General features: G+C 36.5%; 1 pseudogene; it reads right to left on the reverse strand.

The window, feature by feature from the left end:
* Nucleotides 1-3,441: 3,441 nt before the first annotated feature.
* Nucleotides 3,442-4,001, reverse strand: LOC118538968 (actin-related protein 2/3 complex subunit 3 pseudogene; annotated as a pseudogene).
* Between the last annotated feature and the right edge of the window lie 7,694 nt (nucleotides 4,002-11,695).

Consider the following 11,695-nt stretch of genomic DNA (forward strand, 5'->3'; position numbering starts at 1 on the left):
TCTTTTGAATTAAAAAGGGCCAGAGTCCCTAGTAAAGCAATGTCAATGCTACCCATTAGAAGGGAAAAACAAACAACTGAGAATCTCAGATTGCCTATTTATGGTAATTCTTAGTTTTTGCCTATGATTGGATATAGGACTCTTAGATATAGGGATCTACAGAAGAGCTTATTTTTTGTTGCTCGTTCCCTTCGGTGATGAAAGGGCTGGATATAGTGTTCAGAAGATACTAATTACTATATGAATTGCATCATTACTAAAACATAAGGTGAAACTTAGCTCAAGTTTTGGGTACTGTCCAAACAAAGATATTACTGGAAGGACACTATCATAACGTTGTTTCACCAGCTAGAACTATTTGCATCCTTTATGCTTTAGGCTTCAGGGCTAACAGTCTGTGGTTCCTTTTGTGAAAAAAATTCAAGCAAGAAATGGGGGCAGGAGGGATAAAAAGAGAAACATTTTTAAAAAGAAGTGAAATATTTTCAGGCACTGGTCAGCTCCCAAAATGTAATTTTTCCTTCTCTATGCCTAGAGTTCTAAAAATTCTTCTTGCAATAGAAATAAAATATTTAGTGAAAGCATTCATAATTATTCAATGAGTCAGATGTCCCATTGTTTTATTATTAGAGAGGTTTATATTGGACATTAATTATTATATTTTGTCTTTCCAGAATTCACAGTCTTTTCTGGAAAACATTCTTATTTTTTCTTGTGGAAACCACCCCTTCCCCACTCTTAGTCCAAGGGACTTGAGTAAGATTGATCAGTATATACTATTTTTCTGGTCAGCCACTCTAACTCATTCAGAAACAGGCACAATGTTATTTAAAATCAGCTATACCTGATAAGGGTTATAGACTCTGTTATTACCTTGGTGTTGCTGAGAAAATGGCTTATCATATTTCATTGATTCTAGGGTATCCTATTTTCACCCACATTTTAACATCTCTGATATTGGGGTACATTTTATAATCTGCATGATAGCAAGCTATTCTGTTATTATTAAAGGATGAGCATTTTTCCTTTCTTACTAGTACATAATAAAAGTATTTTCTTACAATCAGTGATGATGTAGGTCCCATGAAATATGGTATACCTGGAGCTTCTGACAGCCATCTTGTCATGATGAGGGCTGAGGGGGTCTAAGAGTGAAGAGGACAGGGGAGGAGAACAGTTCTCTTGAGATCAAGAGAAACTCAGCATTGATAATGTAATTTAGATTCTGTTGTATCTAATCACATCTGAAGTTAATGCCCAAGTTCTATAAGCCAACTAACTCTCTTCTCACTCAGCACACACTCATTGCTGTTGTTTAAATATATGTGAGTGGCTTATCTCTCGCTTTTAACTGTGAGAGTTCTGACCACTTGTATATCAAGTAAAGAAACCCTTGAGATATTATCAAAAACCAATACCTGAACAAAGAGAACTTAACTGTGGTCACTTTCTTCTTTCTCAATTAAGAAAAATAATGGACATGAAGCAATGTGGGGTATCTAAAACATTTGACAAACATAAATAAGGTCAGTAATAGGCATTTTCTCTCAGGAAATACTGAGATGCTTTATAATTCAGGAGGCAAGCATAATCCATAGACATGTTCTAAGGCCTTTGAAACATACCAAGATTCTTAGTTCCCCTGGAATGAAAATGACTTACAGAGATTGCTTTCTCTAGGAGAAAGACATTCTCACATGCTCAGCAAGGTTTAGGGAATTTACAGATAAGGTGCAGTCCAGCCAAACTCTAACAGTAGACACACTACATAGGATGTGACAGATGGGTAATGGGATGTGTGTGTATGTGGAGAGTACAGGGAGTTAAGGGCCTAGAACCTTAAACCATCCAAAATGAAAAATTTTATCCATCAAAGTAAACAGTGGAACTACATATTTGGAGGTAAAAGGGTGTTAGTATAAACTCTAAAGTTTTGTTTTCTAGTACCATTGTCTTGAAACTGTAATTTGACTAAGGCTGCTTCTACAAGTGATCAAAAATACTTTCTAAAATTTCAAGTTACTTGATAACTATAAATCCTTAAAATCCTTATAGGATAGGACATATGTGGAGATATTGTTCTGTCTTGTTCAGATGCCTTCCTTAAAGACAGTGCATTTGTGCATAATTAGCATATTTTGGCCTTAAGCCTTGCACCTAGTAATGCTCTTCAAGTGATTAGGACTATCTGAGAAATGCTATAATCCCCTAGAAATGTACTGTTTGGTTTTTCTCAGTACTGTTATGAAAAAGACTAAGAATGTGTAAACTGGAATTAAGGAACAGTTCCTGCCAGTTAAATGAGCAGAACAAAAGTGTATATGTTCAGTCATGTTTGCTGAACTAAGGACAGCTTGAGATCATTTAATTAAATGGTTTAAATAACACCTTTAAATCCCAAATCTTTTTGTCTTTATTATAAAATGAACATTATGCAATTAACATTTGTTCTCAGTCTATTTTTCCTTTAAAATGATGAAAAAGTGATAGGGGATCACCTTTACATTTTAGTAAATTTACATGATACTAATCTAGCTGCGATTACTCTCTTTTTAATGCTTTATTAAAAAAAAAAAAGTTGGGCCAGACTCTTGAATGAGCGCTTTGGTTTATATCAAGAGAGGAATGATTATGTAACCAAACATATTCAGATACTAAATCTGTACCCCCATCTTATAGAAAGAAGTTACCAGCAGAACCACCTGGAGAGCCTCCATCTGTGCCTGGACACTCTCTGGTGACAGTTTTATGTTCCCAAGGGTCATTTGGATTACTAATACAGGCATTACTAATACAAGTACTAATACAAGTAGTATTTATGGTTTTTTTTTTTTTTTATTTGACAGAGAGAGACACAGCGAGAGAGGAAACACAAACAGGGGGAGTTGGGGAGGGAGAAGCAGGCTTCCCGCGGAGCAGGGAGCCCGATGTGGGGCTCGATCCCAGGACCCTGGGACCATGACCTGAGCCGAAGGCAGATGCATAATGACTGAGCCACCCAGGTGCCCCAGTATTTAAGTTTTAAACAAACAGACAAACAAAAACATTATTTGTGAGTTATCATGTAGACAGCATGATTAAATAATACATTATTGAATAGTTAAATTAAACTTTACACAATCAGTTACAAATAGGCCATATTTTTTTGAGCAAATGATGTTAATGTAATTTTTTTTGTTAGAAATTTCTTTATTCTAACTTATTTTTATTAAGCACCAGTTTAATACTGCAGAAAATTTCAAATCACCCATTCTTCCCTCCCCCACCCAAATTCTTGATAAAGAGCTCTTCAAGTGAAGACACGCTCTCTTCTCTCTTCTGTATAAAACTTTATCAAATAAAGGCAAATAACTGTGTACATCTGGCTGTAAAATGCTGCCCACAGCTGTGGAAAGTGTCTGCCCAGGCTCCTTTCACTGTCCAGGTCCCGAAAGACTCTTGTTCATAAACTGTCTCTTCACAAACAAGTCCACCACTTGCTAGGTTTATCATTCTGAGGGTCAAAAACTTTCTCACAAAGTCTCAGTCCAGTCTCTTGTCTCAGCTGCTGTAAGTAGGCCTTCATCACCTCATCTTCCTGTTTGTTTGCAGGTTTGGCATAAATTGCATTAAGTGGAAAACCAGGCTCTCCAGGAATGGGAAAATTAGTGATTCCCAGTGTATACATTTCTTTTTCACCTTGGCTTTTGGAATTGCACTTTTGGAGTTTCCTTAGACACTCAGAAATGTAGAGAGTTACATATATCAAGGTTCTATCAGCTTCATTCTTAATCTCATAGTTTTTGAAGAAGACATTGGCCTTAAAGTAATAGATGGCTTCATCCACAATATCTGTATCTTTTGTCTCTCTAGGGGCAGGTCCTTTGAACTGACTTCTGATAGGCAACAGTGCCATGTTTCCAATGAGTTTGGTGTCAGGGTCCATGAGAGAAGAGTGGTAAGCTGGCATCTTGGCGGCGCCCATGTTGCAAGCTAGACGAGGAGGTTGGGGTTCGAGCGTGGTGCTCGATGTTGATGTAATTTTAAACACCCCAAATCTCCCCTGTTCCCAAGCTATCTATAGTAGTTATCAATCAGTAATGACCAGTCCACCTTAGTTGTATTGTTTCATCAGTCTCTTGTAGTATACATTCTTGAGTAATTCTTTCCATGGGTTAATCCATCACTGTATGTAGACTTTCTGATCCCTATGTCAAACCATATAAACTTATTTTCTCATTCTCCTGAACACACTTATTCCCCCTTCCCTGTATACTCTTTAAAAACTTTCCCTTTTCTTTGTGTCTACCACTTGATTTGGTCTGTATTCCTCTTCTCATGTGTCAGCCACTCATTTTACTGTTGCCTAGCTTTCTGTATTTCTTACTTTGCTTTATGTTTGTGTTGTGAAAAGGGCAAAAAAATGAGTATTGTTCACTTAGGAAATGTTATTTTGGGGAGTAAAGAAGATGGGTATTTTAAAGGATTATTTAGAAGACCATCCATTCTAGTATACAAAATACTTCCTGGCTTCCTCACTCCACCACACCACTTGAAAGTTGGGTAACTACTCCTTATTCACTGTTCAGAGTATTCTGTATCTCTGCGTCTTTCTTTTTCATGGTCTTGACCCTGAGTCTCCACCTACTGTAGCCACTGAACTTCATAGTCATAATCTAGGCTTTATAACTAACCCTCTATCGTCTGAGTTACCAGGATTTAACCTTCCAGTCCCATCTCCCTAGAGTTCTCTTACTTTTATAGCTTACTCCTTAGTGTTCTCGAACTTCAGCATTAATTTCACAAGATCTTACGATTTCCTTTTTCACTATCCATCACTCCCTCATGTAGTTTTAACTCCTCTTCTCCATCATAATTCTGTGGTCCATCATTATAATTACTTCTCTGTACATCCTCAAGTCAAGCAAGAGCCTCTCTTGCTCCATCATGATCTCCTGAAAACCCAACTGCAGTTCAATTAAGCTTTCAGCCGACCCTATACCTGTAACCTCACAGCAGAATGTGACTGAAGAAAGGCACACAGTCAGGGTGACTGGTCTTACTTCACATCCATAGCAGTGAACCTTGGACTAGATCTGTTCCCACATACTCTGCCTTTCCTCCTCTTACTATGAATGAACAATCCCTACTCAGAGATAAGGCTGTCTGTAACTTGTGCATTTGGCTCTCTCCCTTCTCCCCTACTCAAGAACTCTGTTCCAACCATTCTTCCCTCATTCTCTGGCACCATCCATTTTTTTTCCCATCAACTTGATCACTCACATAAGCATATAAATGAATAGAATTCTTCCTTTTTGTGTGTAGTAAAATTGTACCAAAGAATTGTCTATATTCGTTTTCTTCAATTGCTTTGTTCCCATTGTCCTTGGAACTCTTTCCAACTAGGCTTTTAACCCCATAATTCCATCAAAAGTGCTTTGGTTAAGGATACCAAGGACAGGGATGCCTGGGTGGCTCAGTTGGTTAAGCGTCTGCCTTCGGCTCAGGTCATGATCCCAGTGTGCTGGGATCGAGCCCCGCATCAGGCTCCCTGCTCAGCCAGGAGCCTGTTTCTACTTCTGCCACTCCTTCTGCTTGCACTCTCAGTCTCTCTCTCAAATAAATAAATAAAATATTAAAAAAAAAAAAAAGGCTACCAAGAGCATGCATGTTTCCAAAGTTAGTGGTCAATTCTCAGTCTTCATCTTACTTGGGTACTCAGCTGCATTTGACAGAATGGAATCCTAAATCCTACTTGCAACACCTTCTTCAATTAGCTTCTGGGACGGCATAAGCTCCTGGATTTCCTAGCCTCTTCATTTTCTTATTTATCCTGTTTGCCTGAACTTGAAAAGCTGTCATGCCTCAAGGCTCAGTCCTTAGGGGGAAAAATCATTTTTTCCTAGCTAGACTCCCTTAGCGATCTCATTCAGTCTCATAACTTTTAAGACCATCTTTAACACTGATGGCTCCCATTTTTGTATCTTAAATACAGCTCTCTTTCCTTTTTCGTACTGTTCCATCCAACTTCTTATTCAACATCTCCACTTGATAGAGGTACCTAACAGGTACCTTAAGCTTAACCTGTCCAAAACTGAACTATCACTTTTCCCCTAAATTTTGTTCCTTCAAGACTTCCACTTTAGTAAAAGGTAGTTTCATTCTTCCAATTGCCCATACCCAAAATATTTGTCAAAACATAATTTTTTTAAGAGGAACATGACATACAAATATAAAGTGAGAACTTGCCAAAAATTTATTAGCTCATGTATGTTGGAAATGGCAGGGTGGTAAAGCTGATACAACAAGAATAAAAAACTCAGCAGAAAACTGATGCAAAGGAGAAGCAGAAATTATATAGTCAGTCAGGAAAGCAAGACAAATAAGTTTGCTAAGCTGGAAACAAGAGTGGTTAATAATCTTCAAGACAATAAATCTGTTGAGGTTATCTTCTCTACTAGGTAGAAAATACTTGCATCTTCATTGGACAAAAGTTTACAAGTGAACATACAACTTCAGAGTAGTGAAGTTATTTCAAAATAATAAATAGTATGTCAACATTGGTGCATGCCCTAGAGCATAAAGTCATCTCTGTCAGGGCCTGTGAAGCAATGGTCTAATATGTAAGGACACACAGTCATCCCTTTGTCTTATTTGAAGTTTTAGATAATGTTTCTTAATGCCTTTAGCCATCCATGATTTCTTATTTTTACACTGTACATCATCAAATCTTGTTGACTCCAACTTCTATAATCAGAATCTAATCACTCCTCGCTATCTTTACTGCTGTCAATCTGGTCTGAACCACCATTATTTCTTGCTTAGATTGTTGACATTCTTCCTGAATGGTTTCCCTTATACTTCAAAATCTAGTTTCAATAAAGCAAACAGAGTGATCCTAAAGTAAAAGTTAGGATCATAACACTTCTCTTGTTAAAATCTGAGTTTACATCTTACTCCCCACCCCCTTCCCTAAATAATAAAAAAAAAGTCTTTCCAGTGGCCTGTAACACCTTCCATGATCTGTACCTCTCTCCAAGATTATTATCTCTCTGAGATTGTCTCCTACAACACTCTGGTCACTTACAATGTTCAGCCTCAAGGGCTGTCTTGCTGTTTTTTTCAGCACCCTTAACATGCTTCTGTCTCAAGCCTTTTTGGACTTGTTCTTTATGCTTGGAATATTCTTCTCCCAGATACTCTCCCGGCTCACTCTCCACCTCCACTAGGTCTTGCTCAAATATCACCTTCTGAGTGAGGCCTTCCCTGACTACCCTATTAAAATCCCAACTCATTCCCCCACATTTCTGCCCCTGGCATTCCATTACACTTTTTCTGCTTTGTTTTTCTCTATAATACATATTACCTTATGACATATATATTATTTATTGAAGGCAAATATTTTTGTTTTGTTAATCAACTTGTCCCAAAAGCCTAGAATAGCACCTGACACATGGAAGTTATTCCAATATTTTTGAATGAGTAAATGAGTGGATAGAGTATTAATTTTCCATCTATTCCTAGTACCATTTATTTTTTTCTTTCTGGATGGTCCATGTTAACTTTAAAATGAAGCTGTTACTTATTTCTGATTTCCATCCTAATCAGATTAAGACCAGTTACTGTCTACATTCAAGACACTGGGTTGGTCCTATGGGGGACACAAGGAAAATCAGACACAAGGATTTGCAATCTAATTAGGGATATAAGACTAGCAGATGAAAAGTTAAATGCTAAGAAAAGATATAAGTAATGTTTCAAACCAAAAAAATTGGCGAAATGTTAGGAAGCAGAAATATTTAATTACTAAAATAGTTTGCTTTCGATAAAATAAAAAAAAAATAAATAAAATAGTTTGCTTTCTAAGCCTAATGCTTACACATTATAAAATGAAAAATTTATGGACAGTAAGGGATTTTCCAAAATAAAAGAAAGGAACTTAAATATACAAAATAATTAAGAAACTTCTAAGAGGTTACTAAATGGCACTGTTTTTGTAAAACAAAACAAAACAAAACAAAAAACTAAGAAACTTATTGTGAGATGCAAATGTAAAGGAAAAAAAATTGTGTTTCATGCTCTTGAGCATGAAGACCTTGCATGAAGACTTGTTTGGGGTAGAAGGCGCCCCATTTGTTCATGTTCTCCCTTTCTCTTGTTCAGGATTTGTCTTTGTACTGAATTCCACATTCTGCTTATATTTCAAGTTCTCTCCTTCCTGTCTGGCCTTTCCCTACACACACACACACACACACACACACACACACACACACACACCCTCCTGATTGTGTTTAGTGGAACGACCAGTTCTTCTGTAGGTCTGATCATAGAACTAGAAGCTTATTTACTAAGGTGTGTTTTGGTTTTGAACCAAGGCCTCCCCCTCTGGTTTACCATTTTTGGTTCCCCAATCCTGTCACAAAAAGAAATTTTTAAAAAGATATTCAGACTGTCCCTCTAGCCATAATCTAAGCATCTCAAAACCATATCTAGATAAGTTAGATCTCAATATAACTAGTGCCGCTCTGAAAAGAATGTGCTTTGCTTAAGGAAAATGTTTATATTTCATTCCCTGGCTCCTTCCAAAAAAGGTTTCAAGCTACTTAGGTAAATGGAGAACAATGAAAGCAGCTTTATCAGCACAGCTTGTTTAATTTCTTTTGGAAGAACATTGCTAACCTTTCTGCAGTATTTTAGTTGATACTATAGGGAAAAAATGCCATTTGTACTGAGAAGCTACCAAATATAGCTGAAGTCAGAGATAAATATAATGTACTTATTCAGGTTGTGTCCTCCTCACATTTTGAAATTCCCTGCCCTTAGGGCAGGCACCAAGCTGTCTACGTTTGATGCAATACTAACTTTATCAGTAATGTTAAATAAATAGGAAATAATGAATCCTTAGATTGACTGTGGCAGTTAAAAGACATGTTCTCTGTCAAAGTGATCATAAGCAACAAGTTCAGACAAACTTCTTTTTTGAATAACCAAATCTTTAGTATTTGTTTGCACAATAGACCTTGGTCTTTACATATAGTCAGCAAAAGATTGGACTTAAGTATTATATATTCAGGGTGCTTAACATTTGCTCATTATTTCTATGTTATAGAACTTCCCTTTATAAATGTAGGTCAAATGAAAATCATATCTCCTTTGCTTTCTCTAAAGTCATTCTTAATTTCTTTTTCTTTCTGTCTGTGCTATTTCTGCTTCCCTTGATGCTTAATGTTCTGAAGTAGTTGAAGAATGTCAAAAATATATTGCCCTAGATATGTACATTGCTAGCTATTATTATGCCCTGTCATCACAGTTCTTTCAATTCTAGGAAGAAATCTGATATAAATCTTGAGAATATTTCTTTAATATTAGGGCCAAATAAGTCCCATATGCTAATAACAATAATGGATTAATTTTTATTACTAATGTTGTTTTTCAAAAGTGTTAAATTTTTGTCTTAGGAAATTTATTCCTTTACAAGTCTAATGAAGGTTTTGAACCTTCTTTGTAATGCTGATTTCTGAAGTCATCATCACAGCTTTGTTTATAACCTATGCCATTAATAATATTATTAGACCAGAAATTAGTAACAATAATAATCACAACAAACTTTTATTAGGCATTTGCTGTACACTAAGCTCTGCTACATCTTTATGTTCATATGTCATTTAATCATTGAGAAGCACTAACATTAAATTCTTAATAGATAAGAAAGATGCAGTTTGGAAAGATCATTAAATTTGCTCTAGGTAATACAGTGAAAGTAGGTCATGCTGCTAATAAAAGTGGGAGAATAGGGAAACGAACATAAATCTGTCCCTGAACAAAGAACTTTGTTGTATGATCTCATTTATTCTTCTTTTACATATCACAGAAGATAAGTGTGATATTATACCAACTGTACAGATGAAGAAACTGAGATAGTTAATACTTTACTCAAGATTGCACAGCCACTGAGTAGCTAACTCTGTATTTATTGAATGACTCAGTCAACAAATACTTTTTGAATAGCTACTATGCCTGGCATTGTACTAGGCTCTGGGTTTATGAAGATGACAAAAACACATTCCCTGTCCTGGCAGGGATTTATTGCCTAAGGAGAATCAAAATAAACACTTTTAGTGCTTAATAGAGGAGATATCCACAGGGCCCTATGAAAGCCCACTGGAGAGCAGTACTCTAATTCAGACCGAGTAAGATGGCAGCTGGTAAGAAGAAATGCTGCTTACCAAAAGATGTAAGTAATGTTTCAAACCAAAAAATAGATGAAATGTTAGGAAGCAGAAGTACTTAATTGCTAAAATTGTTTGCTTTCTGAGCCTAATGCTTAGACATTGAAAAATGAAAAATTTATGGACAGTAAGGTATTTTCCAAAATAAAAGAAAGGAACTCAAATATACAAAATAATTAAGAAACTTCCAAGAGGTTACTAAATGACATTGTTTTTTGTAAAAACAAAGAAACTCATTGTGATATGCAAATGTAAAGAAAAAAAGTTGTGTTTCATGCTCTTGAGCATGAAGACCTTGCATGAAGACCTCCCAAAGTGAAGGATGAGTAAGAAGCAGTGAGATGAAGGGAGGGAAGAGAGGAAGGATGTTCTGGGGAGAGGGACAAAAAAGCATGCTCAAAGTCTAAGATGAAAGAAGGTTTGACAATTTCAAGGAGTCACAGATGGGGCCAGCAGAATTAAATGAGAAGGAGACAGTAGGGAGAGGTGAGGCGAGGGAAGTAGCAGGCACGAGGCTGTGGAGCTCCTGGGATGCTATCCTAAGCTGCTGGACTGTTTATTCTGAAGGCAATAGCTACAAAATTAACAGATCAGATCAGAAAGATCTGGCAGATGTGGAGGTGAAGGTAGGAAGAGAAATAAAGCATGAAGCCACTGTGGTAGATGTTACAAAATGATACAGCTTAAACTAGATCATTGACTGCAGGAATTGAAGAGTGGGGTTGGGGGAGGTGCAAAGATAGTGAAGTAATAGAACTGACAATATTTGTTAAATGACAGGTTGAGGAGCCTGAGAGAAAAGGAGGATTTTAAGATGACTTCCAAGTTTCTGGGAGCTTTCTGTGTTTCCTAGGTTTTGTGTAAAGAACATGTCTGTGTGATATGACTAAATCAGCTGCAGATGCTCTTTGACTAGCCTATTCACCATTAAAATTTTACGTGATTAACTGTGGAGTTTTGTTTTGTTTTGTTTACTCTGAATTATATTCATTATACAGCTAGAGTAGTTCAGATGCCAAACAAACTGTTCCAATGTCTAAACTAAATGAATTAGCCAAGAGATGATTCCTTAATTCTTGTCACTAAAATTTCCACTTACTTTTTTTTTAAATTGCAAAGTTGATGGATAGGTATGTCCTGCACATCCTTGACTACTTAGTGATAGAGCGTCATACATTCATACAGTAAAGGTGGAAAGAAAAAAAATTAATATGTTGATCAAAAGGAGCATTTGAAAACTGCTAATTCAGTTAATATTTTTTTTTTTCCTTACTCAAGTCCTCTGCCTATGCATTCTGAAGTGATGATTACATAATCTGGGAATAAAAAAAAAAAATGAGTCTGTTTTTCCAAATCATGGATTTGTTTGGAGAATGAAGGAGGGAGACTTGGAATCCCACAAAAGTACTCTATTCGTTCCCAAACACTATCCCAGATCTGAGAATTCTCTGGGAATCTCAGAGTTGGTCCCGATATGATGTGTTCTG

Source organism: Halichoerus grypus, chromosome 6 (assembly GCF_964656455.1).
Source record: "Halichoerus grypus chromosome 6, mHalGry1.hap1.1, whole genome shotgun sequence".
Classification (NCBI taxonomy): Eukaryota; Metazoa; Chordata; class Mammalia; order Carnivora; family Phocidae; genus Halichoerus; species Halichoerus grypus.